The sequence below is a fragment of the Mytilus edulis genome, unplaced genomic scaffold (genome assembly GCF_963676685.1).
Source record: "Mytilus edulis unplaced genomic scaffold, xbMytEdul2.2 SCAFFOLD_216, whole genome shotgun sequence".
Classification (NCBI taxonomy): Eukaryota; Metazoa; Mollusca; class Bivalvia; order Mytilida; family Mytilidae; genus Mytilus; species Mytilus edulis.
The window spans coordinates 1-23100 of NW_027268934.1; the positions used below are offsets into that span (position 1 = coordinate 1).

At 33.2% G+C, this 23100-nt stretch overlaps 1 long non-coding RNA gene, 6 other non-coding genes and 1 pseudogene across 7 annotated transcripts; all 8 read left to right on the forward strand.

Annotated features, from left to right (window-relative positions):
* Positions 1-8976: 8976 nt before the first annotated feature.
* Positions 8977-11126, forward strand: LOC139509125 (uncharacterized). Its single transcript, XR_011661568.1, has 2 exons — positions 8977-9651; positions 10347-11126. It is a non-coding gene; the product is annotated as an uncharacterized lncRNA (long non-coding RNA).
* Positions 11127-16356: 5230 nt separating this feature from the next.
* Positions 16357-16474, forward strand: LOC139509130 (U5 spliceosomal RNA). The gene has a single exon (XR_011661573.1). It is a non-coding gene; the product is annotated as a U5 spliceosomal RNA (small nuclear RNA).
* A 679-nt stretch (positions 16475-17153) lies between these two features.
* Positions 17154-17271, forward strand: LOC139509126 (U5 spliceosomal RNA). Its single transcript, XR_011661569.1, has one exon. It is a non-coding gene; the product is annotated as a U5 spliceosomal RNA (small nuclear RNA).
* A 679-nt stretch (positions 17272-17950) lies between these two features.
* LOC139509131 (U5 spliceosomal RNA) lies at positions 17951-18068 on the forward strand. Its single transcript, XR_011661574.1, has one exon. It is a non-coding gene; the product is annotated as a U5 spliceosomal RNA (small nuclear RNA).
* Positions 18069-18746: 678 nt separating this feature from the next.
* Positions 18747-18864, forward strand: LOC139509129 (U5 spliceosomal RNA). Its single transcript, XR_011661572.1, has one exon. It is a non-coding gene; the product is annotated as a U5 spliceosomal RNA (small nuclear RNA).
* A 678-nt stretch (positions 18865-19542) lies between these two features.
* On the forward strand, positions 19543-19660 carry LOC139509132 (U5 spliceosomal RNA). Its single transcript, XR_011661575.1, has one exon. It is a non-coding gene; the product is annotated as a U5 spliceosomal RNA (small nuclear RNA).
* Positions 19661-20336: 676 nt separating this feature from the next.
* LOC139509127 (U5 spliceosomal RNA) lies at positions 20337-20454 on the forward strand. Its single transcript, XR_011661570.1, has one exon. It is a non-coding gene; the product is annotated as a U5 spliceosomal RNA (small nuclear RNA).
* Positions 20455-21132: 678 nt separating this feature from the next.
* On the forward strand, positions 21133-21243 carry LOC139509128 (U5 spliceosomal RNA; annotated as a pseudogene).
* The last annotated feature ends 1857 nt before the right edge of the window (positions 21244-23100 follow it).

Consider the following 23100-nt stretch of genomic DNA (forward strand, 5'->3'; position numbering starts at 1 on the left):
TTGCTTTGTAAACTTGTGCTATAAATAAAAATTACCAATCCATTAAAAAATCCGTGAGCCCAATCTCATCCAGTGAAATAGATTATAGTCTGTTTTCGAAGTTATATGGAAGTAAGTTAGTAGTCCAGATAATTATGACGCAGTGCAAGGCATTTTTTCTAAGGAGAAGTGTAGAATGGGGGAATGGAACCAATAAATTGATCGGATCCGAAATGTTCTTCCCAGTAAAGGAGCACCTATTATTTTGTAGGTAATTATTATTAGTGTCGGTGGTCTCACAAGTAAATCAGAGTGAATATTGCATGCACATTAAAATTAGCAGAGAAGAGACAATTATCAACTTGTGTATTATTCATTTTCTCGCAGTTATTTACGGTAAATCAGCTATATAGACATAGGAAGATGTGGTGTATGTATATATATATATCCGAAAACAGGTGTTCGGTTCTAGTACTATAGTGGCTATATGTATATGACTTTTAAATAACAATTATCAATTATATCTGTATTCTGTGGCGGGTCGAAGGGGATGGAATCCGGGGTTGGCCTCCCCTAGCATTTTGTGAGCAATCATTGCATTTAAATGATAATCTCGGGAATCCTCTCAAGTTCCTATATACAAGGTGATAGGACGTTCCGTTGGAATAGGTTACCTGTGCATCAGGAAAAGTTTTAAGGCATAGCGTGAAAAGGTAACCTATTCCAACGGAACCGAACGTCCTATCACCTTGTATATAGGAACCTTAAAAATATGTGAATAGGTCGGGAAAAACTCTCTTTTGACACTTAGGTATTGCACTGTTGCATTACACACCAATCAAAACGCAAACAATATGGGAAAAGATAACATTTTAACCTACACAATATATGAATAAGGTATACACTTTTGAAATCTAAATTATATGAAAAGGGTGAGGTAACCGTAGAAAACCTGCGGCAACGACACCCCTTATTTAATGGAGACATGTAGTTGGAACCCCCTTTATCATGGCTGGATCCGCCCATGATTTTACATGTAAATCAAGCCCCGGGTATTTGTTGGCATAACGGTAACCACGAAAAGGGGGGGGGGCTAATTAAAAGCACGAGGAATTATAAATATACAATTCAACAGGGGTAGAGTGCATCGAGGAATGGGAATTAAAATTGTCTCTTCACGATGATCGAAAAAAGTATCTTGCACGTTATTTTCATCATCTTGTCTGAAACACTCTGAATAATGAGCTTCAAGGCGAAAACAAGGCATGTGAAATACTAATAACATACACTTCTTTTTTTATACGTTGTATGGACAAACCCATAAATCCCTCAACAAAAATTGCTTGATTCATGTCATATCAAATAAATTACAGCGCGGAAAGGTAACTTTAATTTAATATCAAAACTAAATTTTTGTTATATTTTTCAATAAATTTATAAATCTTAATTAGGCATGCGTTGCGTGAGTTCCATTTCATGAGACCTACACAGATTTCTATAAAACAAATCAAAAATTATAAATACAGTTTTTCAATTCTTTCCGGCATAGATAAAAAAAAATATGTATATAATCTATATACGATTTGGTTGAATTATTTCACTTCATTTTAATGATAAATCCTTTAGTTCTTAAATTCTTAATTAAAATGAATTTATCATTTTGATATCTAACGATAAACTTTTTAAATTGAAGTGACATGGTCAGTAACCTAATTAGTTGCATGGCTGATTACCATCTTACAGGTGACCCAGTAATTTTCCATATGACAGTAGCGTGTACCCTCGGGGTTATATCGGGGTGTGTATAACTTATTTTCTGGGGAACATCCTGTCCACGTGTAGTACTTAGCATATATTGCAACAGATGACATTAAACAAATTTTCTTTGTAGCATCGGAGGCAATTTCATGTTCGACCACACAAAATATTTCACAAAAAAGATATGATAAAATCAAAAGAAAAAGATAAAGAAATATTAACAAATAAAGGTGGAATTGAGTAAACGGGGATTCGTGTTTTTATGAGCTTATTTTCAGTGGACAACAACAAATGGAAGTTTTTAACGACCTTGTGTGACCTATAGTTGTTAATGTTTGTGTCATTTTGGTCTTTTGTGGATAGTTGTCTCATTGGCAATCATACCACATCTTTTTGACTGGCTATATACATGATATAATATATATAGCACTTACACGGTCGGTCCAGTGGACATATTTCATACTAGATAACTTATACAGTAATACTTTTTATATATATGAAAATTATTGTCCGATCTGATACACGTACCTATAATGTACAGAATTTTGAACTGCTTCAAATATATGGGGTCCGTAGAAACACCGCAAAGGACCTCCTTAGTGCACTAAGAACAAAAATGTGCACTAAGGACCTACTCCTTTCATAATTTTAAAGTATATTTTTTCTAATGTTTTCTCGACACGTGCCTCAAAAAGTTGATTGTCACCTTTAGTATAATCGATAGCAATTCATGTTCGCTCAACATTGACCCGTGAATAATCTACTAGTATACTGATTAAACATGTATATGGTATTTCAAATTGTTCTCTATTTTTTTTTCATTTGTTTGTTTTTGCCGTATTTATTCTGTCTGCTATATTTTTTACTTCTAAATTAATAGCGTATTTTCAACTCTTTTCAGTTTGGGATTTTTCATCCTTTTAATTTTAAAAAGACAAATAATTGTGAACACTTCACGGAAAAGTGAGGATTGATATTTGATTGCTTAACGTCCAGTTGCCAATACTTCATTCATTTTTCTAATGTTAAGAACTATGCCATTTATCAATATTTCGATTTGAGCGTTACTGATGAGTCTTGTGTAGACAAAACGCGCGTCTGGCGTACTAAATTATAATCCTGGTACTTTTGATAACTATCACAGCAATGTTTTTAAACATGTTTAGGAAAGGAACATATTTCTGATTCGATGTTTATATACAAATGCATTACAAGTATAAATATGTATAGGTTGATGTTTAGTCCCTTCGATGTTTTAGACTGTAAATAAATTATGACCAATTTATTTCTGACATCTTCTTCATTTTTAACTTTTGTGGATAGGTGTTTCATTGACAGCCGTACCACATCTCCTTTCGCTTATTTTTGTTGTATATATTTTTTAATTCACTTTCCTTGTCTTTTAAAATATAAAGTAAGTAAGTAAGTAAGTAAATTGTTTATTATAGTGACATGTGTAAATCAGCATAAATTTGTACAAAATATAATTACATATATAATACACCCGGCCCAATGGACCAATAAGTCACCTTTTACTGTTAGTTCAATATAAATGTTCTAATATCACGTGTCAATTGCCAATTTAAATTTAAATACAGATAATTATAGATTAAGAATTAACGATTGTAAAAGTTCATATATTATTCAACTAATGTTTGTGAAAAAGTTTAAGAATGTTAACTAGAGTAAACTGTTTGTTTTCTACGGAAAAGTGACGCTGCTAAGTATTTAGCTATTTTCCTTGGATGGTTCACCATGCATTAAAAATGTTAATTTTCCCTGCTCATCTAGTTGCGTAAAGTCAGGCACCATTAATATCTCGCTAAAAACAGTTTGTCTGATATCATTATAAAATGTGCAGTTTATAAGAAAATGCAGCTCACTTTCAACATTTTGAGAATTACAAAATCGGCATAGTCTGTTTTCTACTGGTTCCCCAATATATCTACCAGTCTCAATTCTGATCGGTAATAATCCGCATCTAAACTGGGCTAGCACAGATCGCGCGTGTTTCGTAAGATTTAGTTTTACATAAAAGTGCTCTAGTTCGAAGTTTGTTTTAAAGTTTAAGTAAGATCGTAGCTTTGGTTTATTTATCAAGGACTCTCTCCATATATCACTGTAATAAGTTCGTACAATTTGTTCAAAAGATTTTAAATCCACCATTGTTCTACTTTCGTAATAATGTAACATATTAAGTTTAGTGAAAATATTTTAAGTGTCACTACACCAATTGTTTGTGCAACGATCATAATCCATATTGAACACCACTTTCGTTAATCGGTCGTCTTCAAACGATAAAAGCCTATTCCAGTATCGAATAATGTTCACCCAATGCCGAAACTGACTTGGTATCCATCCAGTATCCCCATACAGTGCTAGAATTGGTGCAAATCTGTGAACGCCTAAGTAATATCGAATTGCTCTGTTCTGTACGTTGTCTATTGATTGGAACTTCCTATATATTTATTCCATTATTTTTATTTGATGCCGAAAATAAGAATACGAAGTTATTTGTTAAATGCTATAAATAAGCGAAGTAAAACAACCGTTAATAATTATGTATATGAGCATTATATCTATTTATAAAATATTTTAAATACAAGCAGACATACCATTTGTGACACCAATTTCATTTATTTCCAAATCTTAAAATCATACATTTCCGTTCGTTAGCGTTTCTTAATAATGGCAGAACGGGCTTAAGAGTCATATGATTAAGTTAACTAAATAATTTAGTTTTCCCACATCATTAGCGGATTTAGGGGGTTAAAGCGAGCCCCCCCCCCCCCCCCCCCCCCCACCCCCGGTTGAAAATCTTAACATATTTTTTGTATTAACCATTTCTTGTTTTAATGTTATCTTTACTATAATTTGAATATCTAGCACTGAATAGGGTGACACGTTGTCGCTACACTTCTTTAAATATACACAAGTCATAATAACATTGGCCAGAGGGTAACTTGATAATTAGAGGACCAAAGGATTTAATTAAGACAATCCAAGGCTGCTATCTCTATATTTTATTATTTTATTATATATATCTTTATTAGCCTCCCTTAGAGTGATACAACAATTGCAAAACGGGTAGATACGATCTGTAATCAAATAATTAACCTTATAAAATTAATACTTAAATTTTTTTATTTAGAGTAACCATATGCCGGATGAACAAAAAGTGTGCCATTTATTGAAAAACATATGGTTTGGTATAACATGAAAACTTCTCTAGTGTTTTAAACATTTCTCACATAACCCCTCCCCAAACCCCTACTTCAAGCTCTGGATCCGCGCCTGCCCATAGTGCTTATTACATTATAAAATAAAATGGTATTCATCTTCAATTGTTGAAATAAAGATGAATTGTTAAAAAAAAGCATTGACACCAGTTTAAAGTTATCGTTCATAGAAGACAGTTATGATTTATTCTATAATTCTCTTTTTAAAACGTAATATAATTTTACCTCTTGGAGTTTTTCTATATGTTACTTCTGTAATCGGATTTTGAAGAACCCCATGGACACCACATACTCTCAAATGTCTTTCAAGGAATAATGATAGTATGTAAACTCTTGTGTTGTTAGTAAGGAAATGAAATATCAAAAGCATTTGTTTCTCAATTTTTATCTCAAAATAGGGTTCTTTAAATAAAAAAAAGCTTGCATAGCAATTTCCTAAAAAACTAAATATATATAACAAAGGCAAAGTTTTAAAACACAAAATTTATTTTTTATTTTTCTTTCATAAACTTGAATTTATACCACGCTAAACCGTTAGGTTAACAACCATTGATTAATCAATAAGTAACGATCAAAAGACAATTGTTTATTGGATTAGGTTGATTGAACATGATGATTCGGGAATCTGCAATAAACCGTTGGTCACGTGGCGAGTGGCAGGCGTTGATTAAAAAGTCATTTAACTTCAAAATTACAAAGTCTATTGATACCTAACTTTATAGATTTGAGGTATTTAATCATATCCTCTTATATTCATGTTCGCTGTGATCTTAAAACATCGTTTTAGTGTCCTTAATGCAAAAACTTTCTTCTTAGTGCACTAAGAAGTCTTTTGCGGTATTTCTACACACCGAAATATATGGCCTTATTATTGGTAATATACCATATTAGTGTCACTAATGGCTTAACGTGTTACCAAATTAAAAAGAAGAAATAGGCTCAAAACCGCATTTTTAACTTTCAATCCCAAAATAGAGAAGAGGTCCGGTATACAGACTTATTAAAAAGTCCAGATGAGAAGTTTAACTTGCTTTTCTATTCCCGGCACTTTTAACTTAACGCATGCAAAAAAATAATTCAGTACCTGGTTACAGTTGCGCATTGACAAATTATAATCTTTCGATTAAATGATCTTCAATCTATATGGTCTTTATTTTAAAAGTTATAAAATCTAAATGTAAAGTGATATAAAATGTTCAATATAAATGAGTATTTTCGCTGTGAAATGAATCTAAGGTCGTCTAAAAGTGTATACATGTGTATTTGACCCGACTACTGACTACATAGTAAACTATTCATTATGTACCTATAAGGGGGGTCTGAGCGGGACTCGGGATTGTCGAGGCGTATTTTTTGTAAACGTGACACATGAAAGTCAAATTATGAGGGAGGGTAGGAGGGGTACTGATCCCGAAATCCCGAACTTAAAAACACGAAATCCCAAAATCCCGGGCTTAAAAAACACGAAATCCAGAGGTCCCGAAATTCGAAAAAAGAATTATCGTATCCCGAAAGGGTCAATCCCGAAATCCAGAGCTTAAAAACACCCGATCCCGCAGTCCCGATAAAGGTCCTATCCTCCCTCAAATTATTGTGCCGTGAAAACGCGAAATGAAGTTTAGCGGGACATGGGAAATTACAAAAATAGCAGAATTGTTCACTTACATAGTGTACGCGGGATGGCATCATGCGAGAATCTAAAAAAATAAGTAGTAACTAAGCGGGATCCGTGAACAGAACCCCCAATGAGACCCCCATTAGTTGTGGCTTATTTTGGTCTTTTTAGTTAGTTTCTTTCCCCTACATTACTTGACCGTTTTTGTAAAACAACAGCACCCGAGGTCTGACAGTTATTTACCAAGAAATGCACAAAATATTCAAAAAGAAGGCCTAGAAAATTTAAATATTGGTATGCACACATACTCCCCTATCAGCACAGACAATTATATTTTTGTAAAGGCGCCAAACTCGTTTCTAATATTTATAATAGAACCGAAAAGAAAATGGAAATGGAAATGGGGAATGTATCAAAGAGATAACAACATGACCAAAGAGCAGATAACAGCCATAGGTCACCGATGGGTCTTCATTGCAACGAGAAAATCCCGCAACCTGAGACTGGGGTGGATCTAGTCATATAAAGGAGGGGTTCCTAACCCAGGACAATTTTTTTGGGGGGGAGGAGGGGGGGGTGTGTCCAACTACATGTCCCCATTCAAATGCATTGATCGTCCAATAAAGAAAGGGGGTTCCAACATGTCCAACCTTCAGCCCCCCCCCCCCCCCCTGGATCCGTGCCTGTGAGGCATGCTTTAGCTTGCCATTAAACAAAAATGTATACTAGTTTCATGAGTGATAATGGACGTCATACTAAACTCTTCAATATAAAAAAAGAAACTAAAATAAAAATCATACAAAGGTCACAAAGGCCATAACTTCTGCCTCCTGAATTAGGAAAAGTGCAAAATGCAGTGAGGATAAAAGCCTTTACTGTAAATTCCTGAAATTACAATTATATAAATCATCTCACATCTTTGTGCATTTCTTGAAATTGGTCATATTAATAAATGCATGCAATATTTTCAGAAAATTTCAATATATAGGCTTTTAAAAGTCAATCTTGTGCATGATTATCAATGATTATACTCGCACAATTAACACATGTGGTTCTCAAAACTCAGAGGTGTCTATGCTATTTATGACAACATTTTAATCAAGTATAAATTTACAAAATATGTTTAGAACTATATGATTTTTAGGTTTTTAAGCATAGATATAGTAGGTCAGGATCTGCGAACTCTCACTGACTGACTGAGCACATGAATTCAACACTAGTTTTTTGGTGATGTTGGTGTTGCTTAGTGTTTTGTTTTGTTTTTCTTTTCTGCATCTTATGTTTTGCCTTGGCATTGTCAGTTTCTCTTTCATTGCCTTTGTTTTTTTTTGTTATGTTAAATAACAAGTCACAAGAGAGAAAAAACAAAAAAAATATGTGAAAAAATGGCTTAGTTCAGTATATATTAAGGACAGAGATAACAAATAGCTAAATAAGAAAAAAGAAAAAAGAAAATTCCTTTTCTATGTACAGTCAATTGTCTGATAATCTAGAAGATAGCCTGATTTGGTCTAATTCTCCTGAATTCTAGCAGGTACTTTATTCCAACTTTTTTAATTCAAACAAACCATGTCTTAGATAGTCTTGGAATTAGAATACATTAATCATAAAATTTTCATAATACTTTGGTGAATTATCTATTGATATAATCATGATAATTAAGCTCCTTTTTAATTTTTAGGGATTTTAAATTTTTAATTTAAAGTTAGGGATTTTATTCATAAAAGCGGGGATTTTTCTAGTACGTATACTATTAATAATGCTTTGAGCAATTTTCATGAAACTTGGTGAATTATTTTTGTATAACATAAACATGATAATTTTCCTTTTAATTTAAAAAAAAATCTGATTTATGTCATTGTACTATCATGACTTGGGATTAGGATAGTCTCAAGAATGCTTTCACAAATTTTTATGAAACTTTGGTGAATTGTTTTTATATCTTGACAAACTCCCTTTTTATTGTTATGACCCAAAGTGGAGGGGTCATAATGTTTAACACTTGTCAGATCGTTTGTCCGTCTGTCCCAAAGTTGTTTTTTGTTCTCTTACAGTACTTTAGTTTGCCTCAACCAAATTCAATTAAACTTTTACAAAAGCTTGTTATCACAATTCTCATATCAAGTTTGAATTTTGGTGATGTCAGTGTTACTGTACTAGAGTATCAGAGTTATGCCCCTTTAGAAATGGGGAAAATATGCTGAATTTTTGGTTTCCTGTTCTCTAAAATTTAGTTTGTCTCAACCAAATGTTATGAAATCAATACACAATGCTTATCATCACAAAATACAGATTAAGTTTGAATTTTGATAGTGTCTCTTTTACTAAATTCTATAGTTATGTTCTTTAAAAATGGAAAAAAAAGTTTCCCTCAACCAAATTTTATTAAACTTTAAAAAAATACTTTTTATCACAATTTTAATCAGATCAATTTCAAATTTTGGTAGTAAAACTTTTACCGTTCTTCAGTTATGTTCCTTTAAAACTTTGAATAATATGCAAGCTGGAGTATCATTCCCTATTTATCATGTATATTTTTTTATAAGATGCAGAGTTAAGGAACTTTAGTTGTTGCAAAGTTATTTTAAAATTGTCCATTTTCAAAAACTTTGAAAGGTTTTAGAAATTTATGGATTTGTTAAAAAAATCACAGCCTTAAACTTATAGTCACTTGAGATATATATCTATAAATGGAGCCAAATTATATACATGTTTTATGTCAATAAATACCACTGTTTGCGCATGTTTTGTTTTTTTTGGAGGGCAGGGGTCTTATTTGCACAGTGCTCATAGTTTTTTAGTCGATCATTAAAATTCATTTAAAGCTTAAAGACCAGCTATAAGGGCAAGAAGCTTATCAAGCACTCATGGTTTAGATTTTTATTAAACACACATTAATATACATAATGTACATTAAACAGAAAAAAATATTGATGCAAGATGTCATTCAACTTTTACTCTTTTATGTATAGGACAAGAACTATAGAAGATACAGAGAAATTATATACAGCAGAAATGATAGGCAATGTAAAATTTGCAGAAGCCAACTAAACCTAAATGGTAAGGCACCTTTTAATTTTAAAAAAGTTATTGAACTTGAAAGATGATTACTAGTATCATGATTACTATAAAAATTAAAAGATGTGGTATATTAAATATGAAAACTATCATGGCTTTGAGAAAGCAATTGTAGGCCTGTTACGACCTTCAATAATGAGAAAATCCATACCCTATACTATAGTCAAAGTAGGCAGCTATAAAAGACCTAAAGATGAAACATTGAAACAATCCAAACTGTAAAACTAATCATGGTAATTGCCTAGTTTATAACAAAATAAATTACAAAAAATAAATATGACCGGTATGAAACAACAACAACAACAACCACTAAATTTTAGTGTCAGACTAAACTGACAAAAGCTACAGGCTCTGAACTTTGGACAGGCACAATAGGAATATGGCAAGGTTATATAAAAATAAGATGTGGTATGATTGCCAATAAGACAACTCTCCACCAGACAACCAATGATGTAAATTTCCTGCAAACAGGGACTTGACTTCTGTAAATCAACTAATTTTTCGTGAATACTTTATTTGGCATTTTATACTTTCTAGTCTACATCGCAGTTATTTATTTTTCTCGAGTTCAAGTTTACTTAATGTATTTTAATAAGGAAAGATACACATGAAAAACATTTATTGCTGTTTCTCTCTCCATTTATAACATTTTATTTGTTTATTTTGTGTATTTATAGGTGATCAGACATCTTGGTTTTCATGATCAATAGGTCATTACTGAAGAGGAAACTTATAGTTGAAATTTATTTACATAGTGCATAATTGGATTAATTTGAAATGGAATGTGTGCTTTCCTGCAAAAAAGAAATAGGAAATTTCAACATTATCACATGATAATGACCATAAACAAAATGGAGTTCTATCATAGATACACAAAAACACTATTGCATAAAAGCAACAACATATCTTAATCAAAAGAAAGGAGAATGCTGAACAAATACTATTTTGTTGTTGAAAAAAGGAACACCAGTTTTATCCACTCATTTACATCGCTCCCTCATATCAAATATACAGAAGAAGATCATTGAAGAACAATTTGCAAAAATGATTTCTCTTAGAATTGAAGGGAATTGTTTAGTGAATGGAATAATGTATTCACTGAATTCTTACGTATTGGATTGAATAACTGTACACAAGCTGAAACAGAAGAAATTCTAATTTAAAATAACACGAAAAGTGTTTATTTTATTATTTAATCTGCAAATATATAAACAAATTCTTTAGAACACCACAAATGGTATGACATTCAAATTGGTTGCTTATTAATGTATCGCATTGAAACAATTACAAAGAAAATAGAAGCATTTGCTCCAAAAAAAATTATAAATCAAAGTTAAATTTATAAAAAAAGTATAAACAATACCTAGATCTAAACAGTCAGACTGTATTATTTTCAATGTCATTAAAATGTTGAGTCAAACATTTATTAAAGTTTTAAATATCATTTGCATCAATTATACAGTCTTGTTATTATTATATTCATACTGTTTGTATACATGGTGTAGTGAAGAAATGTTCAACAAGTAAAAATAAGGGAAAACATTTCCTTAAGGGAAATTTGATCTTCAGAAATTTCCTTAGAGGAAATTTGAAGAACAATGATTTCCCTAGAGGAAATTTGTTGTCTTGAATTTTCCTCCAAGGAAAAGTGTTTGTCAAAAATTTCCTCACAGGAAAAAGTATTTCCTCCAAGGAAAATTTGAAGCTACAAATTTCCTCACAGGAAAAAGTATTTCCTCCAAGGAAAATTTGAAGCTGCAAATTTCCTCAAAGGAAAAAGAATTTCCTCTAAGGAAAAAGAATTTCCTCTAAGGAAATAGAATTTCCTCAAAGGAAATAATTATGCAGCAAATTCCCTAAGGGAAATCTTTTTCCCTTGAGGAAAAAACAATTTCCCTTGAGGAAAAATCTTTTTCCTTCAGGGAAATTTGATTTCCCTTGAGGAAAAGTACTTTTCCTCTGAGGAAATTGTTGAAAAAAGGGGCATAACTTTTTCAACAGTGGTGCTAGATCCAAAAAATTTTAGGACAAATATCAGGGAACCAATACCAACCAAGTTATCAACTTTGTTTTGACTTAACTCCAAAAATTAAGGTGACAACTTTTGCACTCAGCGGAATTGCAAACTTGTCCCGGAGACTGTTAATCACTTAAAAAATCAACAACTTGTAAATCAACGCCGAAAACTGAAAATTCTAAAAAGTATTATAGCTCCCTAGTTCATGAATGAAGTTCAAATTCGCATATTGTACACAGGATAAGGTTAAAGTTGTTGGTGGCCCTTGTATTTCGGCATGATCTATTAAATTTAAGAAGCATGACTTTATTGCTTTTTCATTTTAATTGTAGTTGAAAATGATGTTAGGAAGAATAAGAACAACACCAGAGGTCAATTTTGATTACCTACAGAAGGACGAGAATAAATCTTTTGAAAAAAGAAATTCATAAAGGCAACAAAAACAAGACTGGCAACCAAAACAAGACTTACAACGAGCATAATCAACTTATTGAATTAGTGCAAAAAGAGTCAACCCAAAAACATGAGAAAAATGATTGTGATATAAGTATTGGTAGTGTTAAAGAACAATTTGAAAGTGATTTTTTTCCTCAAGAAACTGTTTTGATGAGTGACAAAATTATTGTATTGGAAGTTGACTTTAATAAAATGTTGTTTTTAATTGTCATTTGTTCTTTGGTTGTATTTTTCTTTACATGATGAAAACAATTAGGGTCATTAATAGTTTTTTCTATTTCAGTGATTGAACTAACATTCACCTGTTAGAATCAGTTATGCTACCTTTAGCTGTCCAATATTTTTAAGAAAGAATAGGGCTATTCTTAAAAATATTGGACAGCTAAAGGTAACATAATGGTTTCTTATAGGTAAATGATAGTCCAATCACTGACATAAAGAACAGGTAAAACAATAGAATGACGTCACAACAATGTTTTAATTATGTTGCCCCTTTTAAAAAGTAGCTCAACGTAAACAATAGACAAAAAGAAAGTACAGCTGAAGGTAAACAACATGTATTGCTACGTGAAGACTAAGACACAGAGTATTCGTATCATTTGATTTCTGCGTAGTAAAGACTACTCATATTTTCCGCTCATAGTTTCCGTGAATACCTTTACATGCGTGTTATGTTTCAAAATGGATAAAGTGATGAAACTATATTTTAACGAAAAAAAGAAGAAAGTAATGTCGTTATTAGATAATTAGTGATTGTGTTGTTTCAAACTTTGGATAAAATCATATGTGTATTCAGAATCTATTCAGCTACATTATTTCAGTGTGGATTACAAACGTGGATTACAAACTACAAAGAGGGTACAGTCAAAGCAGCTAATAATGGCAAGTTTTTTATATATTGTTTTTCAAACTGTAGTCCTTTCCTATAAGTTTCTTGTTTGTTATCGGGTTTAATGAGGTGAATGAGAAAAAAAGAATAGCATATGATCTCGATTTGTTTTTGAAAAATTTCTTTTATAAAACGATCACTGCGAACAAAGTGCGAATAGAACACACGATCGGTTTGTTTGACAGATAAAATGAAGTAATGTCTTCCTTTATTCTGCTTCCCATATTCATCGTCGTTCATAAGTGAAGTGTTGCTTTATACTCACATTTAAGCAATAATATCAGACTTAAAAAACAACAACTTGTAAATCAACACCGAAACCAGAAAATTATAAAAACTATTATAGTCCCCTAGTTCATGAAGGAAGTTCTAGATTCGCACTTTGTACACAGGATTAGGTTTAGGTTGTTCATGGCCCCTGTATTAAGGCATGGTCTATCAAATTTTAAAAGGATTACTTTATTGTTTGTTTTTTTTCATTTTAATTGTAGGTGAACATGATGTTAGGAAGAATAAAGGCATCACCCGAGGTCAATTTTAACAACATAAAGACGGACGAGGATAAATCTTTTGATTAAAAGAAATTCAGAAAAGAAACAAAAACAAGACTTAAGCCTCGGTCACACCGTACCGGATAGCACGAACGGACGCCTAACGGATGAAAATGAAAGTTGTCCGTTGACAAAATTGTTATCCGCTGGGAGTCCGTGATGTTCTGACCAAATAAAACGGACGCGTAACGAATACATAACAGACACAAACCGGATATGCAACGTACGAGAAACGGAAACGTACCGGACCGAACGGATGTCGAACGTACATCCAACGAACGAGTACCGCATAAAACGAACACCTAACGGAAGCGTACCGGATAAAACGGATGAACATTATATATATATACGGAAAAATTAAAGGCGACTATGATATTACTTGTAAATCGCATAAATATTCAAAATGTTTCTGTGTAACTGGTTTTGATTTGTTCTTCAAAATGCGGTCAAAGGGCAGTGTCTGGCCTGAATAAGAGCTGCTTGATTGCGAAGACGTGCCCTTACTCTAAGATCGATTGTAAATAATTAGAATTCGTGAACCTTAAGAAATCTAATTGGCATTTCTGACGCGAAAATTTCAATTGGCATTAATCCTTTTCAGATCCGTTCATCATCCGTTTTATCCGTTATACGTCCGGTAGAAGTCCGTTTCACATTCGTTCAACATCCGTTTTATCCGTTAGACGTCCGTTAGAAGTCCGTTGATGAATTTATCTGCCAGACCTCCGACGGACACGTAACGGATACAAAACGGAAACGAAACGGACGAGTACCGTACAAAACGGACGCCTACCGGTCGTTCAACGGATATTTCATCCGTTGGACGTCCGTTCAATGTTTTGAACATGCTAAAAATTTTCCACCGGACAGAACGGACGTCGACGGATAAAACGTACGCTAAACGGACATGCAACGGATATGGACGGACGTCTAACGGATAAGAACGCACGTCTAACGGACATGAACGGATTGAAAAAAGTTATCCGTTAGGCATTCGTTCGAGCTATCCGTTAAGGTGTGACCGAGGCTTTACAACGAGCATAATTAACGTATTGAACTATTGCTAACAGAGACAACCCCAAAAAAACACGAGAAAATGGCTGTGATATTGGAATTGATAAAGTATTGGTAGCGTAAAAAATTAATTTGAAAATGATTTCTTTGCTCAAGAAAACGTTTGATGAGTGACAAGATTATTGTATTTGAATAAAGGCAACAGTAGTATACCGCTGTTCAAAACTCATAAATCCATGGACAAAAAACAAAATCGGGATAACAAACTAAAACCGAGGGAAACGCATTAAATATAAGAGGAGAACAACGACATAACACTAAAATGTAACACACATAGACAAAATCCCACGAGAATAACAAATATAACATATATATATAACATCAAAACCAAATACATGAATTTGGGATAGACAAGTACCGTGACACGTCTTATCGCAATGTGAATTTACACTAAAAAATAAGAGAAAACAAACGACACAACGTTATAATGTAATACACACAGAAACGAACTATAATATAACAATGACCATATTCCTGACTTGGTACAGGGCATTTTTAAAGGAAAAAATGGTGGGTTGAACCTGGTTTTGTGGCATGCCAAACCTCGCACTTTTATGGCCATGTGAAATATAACATCAAAATGACAACACAGGACTACAATATAAATAAATTGGAGAACACAATTGACAAAGAATCACACGAATTTGAAGGTGACTTTAATAAAATGGTTTTTTTAATAGTGATTTGTTCTATAGTTGTTGCTTTTTTTTTTTTTACATGATGCAAACAATTGGGGTAATTAATAACAAGAACTATCTTTAAAAAAGATATCCGACGTATATTTAAATTTGAGTATATGTTTAAAACTATCATTTCGATAACCTTCAGAAGCACAAAGATACCATTTAGATAACGTTTTCTCTGTTTGTGTTCAGTATTCTCGGTCCTCGTATCTTTCTGTTTACATTCACCAAAACCCCGCGGAAATTGTTTGTACAACAAAGTTTACATTAAAAATTATATAATTGTCCCGAATAAACAGCTGTCACGGATGCAAAGAGCTATTGGAGAAACAATTATTTTGATAAAAATATAAATCTTTGTAAGATCTAGTTCAAATATTTATAGTTTTTCACTAACTTTCCATCACGATATAATTAACGAGACGTTTTTTCAAACACAACCAAATCACCCACCATGACAACATTTGTCCAATCACAGAAAGGATTTTCGAGCATGCGTATTCTGTTGCCATAGTTAAGCGTCCTTAAGTTCAAAGGGCACAAACCGAAACTATACCGACTACGTCGGAAAAAAAAATATTTCAGTGATTGGACTATCATTTACCTGTAAGAATCCGTTATGCTACCTTTAGCTGTCCAATATTTTTAAGAAAGAATAGGGCTATTCTTAAAAATATTGGACAGCTAAAGGTAACATAATGGTTTCTTATAGGTAAATGATAGTCCAATCACTGACATAAAGAACAGGTAAAACAATAGAATGACGTCACAACAATGTTTTAAGTGCATTGCCGTGGCTCCATTCGGTTGTAATATGATCACGTTGTTACACAACAAAAATATGAAAAATCTATCAAATTCATAAATTGCCAACATGGTTCTACGGCATAAATGTGCCATGTGTAGATACTTATTGGGTAGAATTTAAGGATGTTTGCAAAAAGTTCATTTTCGCAAACACCTTCTCTCAGAAAACATTTACATTATTCTGTATATTCAATGTTTGTGCAAGTCGAGTTACTCTGGTTTCTCTTCAAACCACGAATATATCTTTCGCCTTTTACTAAAGATATCCGTGGAGAGGAACAATTAATGAGTCTATAGACAATTTCTCTACACCCACTTAACGTGGGTAACATAAACAACATTAAATATGCAGCTTGGTCCCCCCTTTTCCTCGCTATTAATTTTTTTTTTTATCTCTCTCCATCAAATGTAGCATTACCTAGAACAAAGACCACATGTAAAAAAATATCAAAAACACTGACTATTATAGACTTATTTCTAGTTCGTGCTTAGAGGGGAAGTAAAGAAATTAGAAAGAAGCAGTTGCAGAAGTTTGTCATGCCCAATATAAAGAGAGTGATTTACGGAGATTTCTTTGCGTGCGCCATGCGCCATGACGCTACTCTTCTCTGTATCGTTTCAGTTTGAGTTTATTCACGGCAAAGTAGCGATTAGTTTAAGAGCATGTTTTTCCATCCAATAAATTGTTTTCTATAGCTTAGCGTGTTTTGACAAAGTGAAATACATGGTTTCATTACGCATACGTTGTATATTCGTTCTTATACTGTGTGTATGTGCATTGCCGTGGCTCCATTCGGTTGTAATATGATCACGTTGTTGCACAACAAAAATATGAAAAATCTATCAAATTCAAAAATTGCCAACATGGTTCTACGGCATAAATGTGCCATGTGTAGATACTTATTGGGTAGAATTTAAGGATGTTTGCAAAAAGTTCATTTTCGCAAACACCTTCTCTCAGAAAACATTTACATTATTTTGTATATTCAATGTTTGTGCAAGTCGAGTTACTCTGGTTTCTCTTCAAACCACGAATATATCTTTCGCCTTTTACTAAAGATATCCGTGGAGAGGAACAATTAATGAGTCTATAGACAATTTCTCTACACCCACTTTACGTGGGTAACATAAACAACATTAAATATGCAGCTTGGTCCCCCCTTTTCCTCGCTATTAATTTTTTTTTTTATCTCTCTCCATCAAATGTAGCATTACCTAGAAAAAAGACCACATGTAAAAAAATATCAAAAACACTGACTATTATAGACTTATTTCTAGTTCGTGCTTAGAGGGGAAGTAAAGAAATTAGAAAGAAGCAGTTGCAGAAGTTTGTCATGCCCAATATAAAAAGAGTGATTTACGGAGATTTCTTTGCGTGCGCCATGCGCCATGACGCTACTCTTCTCTGTATCGTTTCAGTTTGAGTTTATTCACGGCAAAGTAGCGATTAGTTTAAGAGCATGTTTTTCCATCCAATAAATTGTTTTCTATAGCTTAGCGTGTTTTGACAAAGTGAAATACATGGTTTCATTACGCATACGTTGTATATTCGTTCTTATACTGTGTGTATGTGCATTGCCGTGGCTCCATTCGGTTGTAATATGATCACGTTGTTACACAACAAAAATATGAAAAATCTATCAAATTCATAAATTGCCAACATGGTTCTACGGCATAAATGTGCCATGTGTAGATACTTATTGGGTAGAATTTAAGGATGTTTGCAAAAAGTTCATTTTCGCAAACACCTTCTCTCAGAAAACATTTACATTATTCTGTATATTCAATGTTTGTGCAAGTTGAGTTACTCTGGTTTCTCTTCAAACCACGAATATATCTTTCGCCTTTTACTTAAGATATCCGTGGAGAGGAACAATTAATGAGTCTATAGACAATTTCTCTACACCCACTTTACGTGGGTAACATAAACAACATTAAATATGCAGCTTGGTCCCCCCTTTTCCTCGCTATTAATTTTTTTTTTATCTCTCTCCATCAAATGTAGCATTACCTAGAACAAAGACCACATGTAAAAAAATATCAAAGACACTGACTATTATAGACTTATTTCTAGTTCGTGCTTAGAGGGGAAGTAAAGAAATTAGAAAGAAGCAGTTGCAGAAGTTTGTCATGCCCAATATAAAGAGAGTGATTTACGGAGATTTCTTTGCGTGCGCCATGCGCCATGACGCTACTCTTCTCTGTATCGTTTCAGTTTGAGTTTATTCACGGCAAAGTAGCGATTAGTTTAAGAGCATGTTTTTCCATCCAATAAATTGTTTTCTATAGCTTAGCGTGTTTTGACAAAGTGAAATACATGGTTTCATTACGCATACGTTGTATATTCGTTCTTATACTGTGTGTATGTGCATTGCCGTGGCTCCATTCGGTTGTAATATGATCACGTTGTTGCACAACAAAAATATGAAAAATCTATCAAATTCAAAAATTGCCAACATGGTTCTACGGCATAAATGTGCCATGTGTAGATACTTATTGGGTAGAATTTAAGGATGTTTGCAAAAAGTTCATTTTCGCAAACACCTTCTCTCAGAAAACATTTACATTATTTTGTATATTCAATGTTTGTGCAAGTCGAGTTACTCTGGTTTCTCTTCAAACCACGAATATATCTTTCGCCTTTTACTAAAGATATCCGTGGAGAGGAACAATTAATGAGTCTATAGACAATTTCTCTACACCCACTTTACGTGGGTAACATAAACAACATTAAATATGCAGCTTGGTCCCCCCTTTTCCTCGCTATTAATTTTTTTTTTATCTCTCTCCATCAAATGTAGCATTACCTAGAAAAAAGACCACAGGTAAAAAAATATCAAAAACACTGACTATTATAGACTTATTTCTAGTTCGTGCTTAGAGGGGAAGTAAAGAAATTAGAAAGAAGCAGTTGCAGAAGTTTGTCATGCCCAATATAAAAAGAGTGATTTACGGAGATTTCTTTGCGTGCGCCATGCGCCATGACGCTACTCTTCTCTGTATCGTTTCAGTTTGAGTTTATTCACGGCAAAGTAGCGATTAGTTTAAGAGCATGTTTTTCCATCCAATAAATTGTTTTCTATAGCTTAGCGTGTTTTGACAAAGTGAAATACATGGTTTCATTACGCATACGTTGTATATTCGTTCTTATACTGTGTGTATGTGCATTGCCGTGGCTCCATTCGGTTGTAATATGATCACGTTGTTACACAACAAAAATATGAAAAATCTATCAAATTCATAAATTGCCAACATGGTTCTACGGCATAAATGTGCCATGTGTAGATACTTATTGGGTAGAATTTAAGGATGTTTGCAAAAAGTTCATTTTCGCAAACACCTTCTCTCAGAAAACATTTACATTATTCTGTATATTCAATGTTTGTGCAAGTTGAGTTACTCTGGTTTCTCTTCAAACCACGAATATATCTTTCGCCTTTTACTTAAGATATCCGTGGAGAGGAACAATTAATGAGTCTATAGACAATTTCTCTACACCCACTTTACGTGGGTAACATAAACAACATTAAATATGCAGCTTGGTCCCCCCTTTTCCTCGCTATTAATTTTTTTTTTATCTCTCTCCATCAAATGTAGCATTACCTAGAACAAAGACCACATGTAAAAAAATATCAAAGACACTGACTATTAGACTTATTTCTAGTTCGTGCTTAGAGGGGAAGTAAAGAAATTAGAAAGAAGCAGTTGCAGAAGTTTGTCATGCCCAATATAAAGAGAGTGATTTACGGAGATTTCTTTGCGTGCGCCATGCGCCATGACGCTACTCTTCTCTGTATCGTTTCAGTTTGAGTTTATTCACGGCAAAGTAGCGATTAGTTTAAGAGCATGTTTTTCCATCCAATAAATTGTTTTCTATAGCTTAGCGTGTTTTGACAAAGTGAAATACATGGTTTCATTACGCATACGTTGTATATTCGTTCTTATACTGTGTGTATGTGCATTGCCGTGGCTCCATTCGGTTGTAATATGATCACGTTGTTACACAACAAAAATATGAAAAATCTATCAAATTCATAAATTGCCAACATGGTTCTACGGCATAAATGTGCCATGTGTAGATACTTATTGGGTAGAATTTAAGGATGTTTGCAAAAAGTTCATTTTCGCAAACACCTTCTCTCAGAAAACATTTACATTATTCTGTATATTCAATGTTTGTGCAAGTTGAGTTACTCTGGTTTCTCTTCAAACCACGAATATATCTTTCGCCTTTTACTTAAGATATCCGTGGAGAGGAACAATTAATGAGTCTATAGACAATTTCTCTACACCCACTTTACGTGGGTAACATAAACAACATTAAATATGCAGCTTGGTCCCCCCTTTTCCTCGCTATTAATTTTTTTTTTATCTCTCTCCATCAAATGTAGCATTACCTAGAACAAAGACCACATGTAAAAAAATATCAAAGACACTGACTATTATAGACTTATTTCTAGTTCGTGCTTAGAGGGGAAGTAAAGAAATTAGAAAGAAGCAGTTGCAGAAGTTTGTCATGCCCAATATAAAGAGAGTGATTTACGGAGATTTCTTTGCGTGCGCCATGCGCCATGACGCTACTCTTCTCTGTATCGTTTCAGTTTGAGTTTATTCACGGCAAAGTAGCGATTAGTTTAAGAGCATGTTTTTCCATCCAATAAATTGTTTTCTATAGCTTAGCGTGTTTTGACAAAGTGAAATACATGGTTTCATTATGCATACGTTGTATATTCGTTCTTATACTGTGTGTATGTGCATTGCCGTGGCTCCATTCGGTTGTAATATGATCACGTTGTTACACAACAAAAATATGAAAAATCTATCAAATTCATAAATTGCCAACATGGTTCTACGGCATAAATGTGCCATGTGTAGATACTTATTGGGTAGAATTTAAGGATGTTTGCAAAAAGTTCATTTTCGCAAACACCTTCTCTCAGAAAACATTTACATTATTCTGTATATTCAATGTTTGTGCAAGTCGAGTTACTCTGGTTTCTCTTCAAACCACGAATATATCTTTCGCCTTTTACTAAAGATATCCGTGGAGAGGAACAATTATCTTAGATGCTCGTAAAAAATAACAAGATTGTTATTGGCAGGAAATGGCCACATCATTTATTAACAGATATGATATGTACTATTATATGAAATACAATTTGTGATATGATATATGCACTATTATATGAAATGCAATTTGTGATATGATATATGTACTATTATATGAAATGCAATTTGTGATACATGTAGATCTTTGAACTAAAATTAACTGATAAAAATGCATATGTGTCTTTGAAAATGTTATATGATGATCGCCGAATATGTTTGAGGTGGCAGACCATATATGAAAAGGGGAAGTTCAAGATAAGCTATTAACCCTGGAAATCAGAGGCTAATGCTATCATACGATTACAATAAGTATGTAAACTGCAAATATGTTATCTAAGCGCAGCGAAATCTGCCATAAATCAAGCGACTAACCCTGGATATCAGAAGTTGTCGCTACCAACGCAAAGTTTACATGTTTGAATGTAGATTTCTTTCCAAGTTATTTATTCAATTTCTATATGCATGCAAGTCCACTCCTCGCCCAGGATTCGTCTTTTTTCTTGAATGACCGTCTCGTCATTAAAACTTTTGTACATCTTTCCACATTGAGTGATGGTTTAATCGATGTAGACAATACAATTCTGAAATAAACAAACAAAACAAAACAGCAGTATCTTCCGTAGGTATTGCATTCTACTAATTTGAGGGAGGGTGGGCGGGTTTTAGAAGATAAATCTATGGCTAAAAATGCGTCTGTTTTTCCTAAATGTCGACGTCAAAAGGAGGATTATGGGTAAATCAATCACTTGCAAATATCGATAATCCAACTAGAAACCAAATACTATTACTTGACGAAGTAGTATAACGACGGACAGTGGTATGAGGTGTCACACCACCAATTACTCCCTCAAATTTAGAACGTATGTGAAAGTAGGCCTACTCGGACAAAAAATAGTGCATTTGATGTCATTGTTTACTTAAAAACTACCCAACAAATTTGCAGAAATGAAACTTTTGGTGAAAGAGAAATATATTAAGACTATTTTGAGCCCAAATTTACTTGTCTATGAGTTGACATTAAAAATTGAGGATTAATGTGCTCCATAGTATACTAATTTAAGATTTCAAGAAAACCAGGGGTTATTTTTAGTGGTACATCCATTCGGAAGGTCTCTTCTTTCTTATATGGCTTTAAAGGTATGCTGAAAATTGGCATGAAGAAAGGTGATACCTGTACGATTCAGGACATACCTGGTTTGTAAGAGGTTAAACTTAAGATAAAAAAATTAGAAAGCTATGAAAATTGCAAAATTTGGTTGAACAGATAGGGACTTTTAATTGGTGGTCTGACACCTTTAAGCAAAATGCGGTGAAACATCAAAATCAGAAAACAATTGGTTTTTTTTGTCTTAACTGATCATTTGAGATAATAGTAGCCACATTTCAATCTTTTTTGGGGCAAAATGTCACATATTGCAAATTTAGAGCCTAAAACTTGAGTTTGTGCTATTTTTAGCTTTTCCCACCCTGACAATATGCTTTTATATAAAAAATGTCCTAAATAATGTTATAAATGCACAGAAAGTTATTCTGTGGTGTTAAACATTGAAACATAGGTTGTTTACTACCCCCAAACAAATTTTGTCATGCAGATTTAATGAAATTATTTGATTTTTACCCCTTATATCATTGCGTCATAATATGTACTTGGCAGATAGCATAGCCTAATGTAAACACTGCAGAAACTCACAAAAGTACCATTTATTATTCCAAATGAAATTTTTATATCTTAAATTTTATTAACTGATGTAAATAAACACAGTTAAATGACCATGACTGCACTTTTGATCAATTTGTAGTACTTTACTGACACCAGATGAAAAAAAGGGGGGTCAATATTCCTTG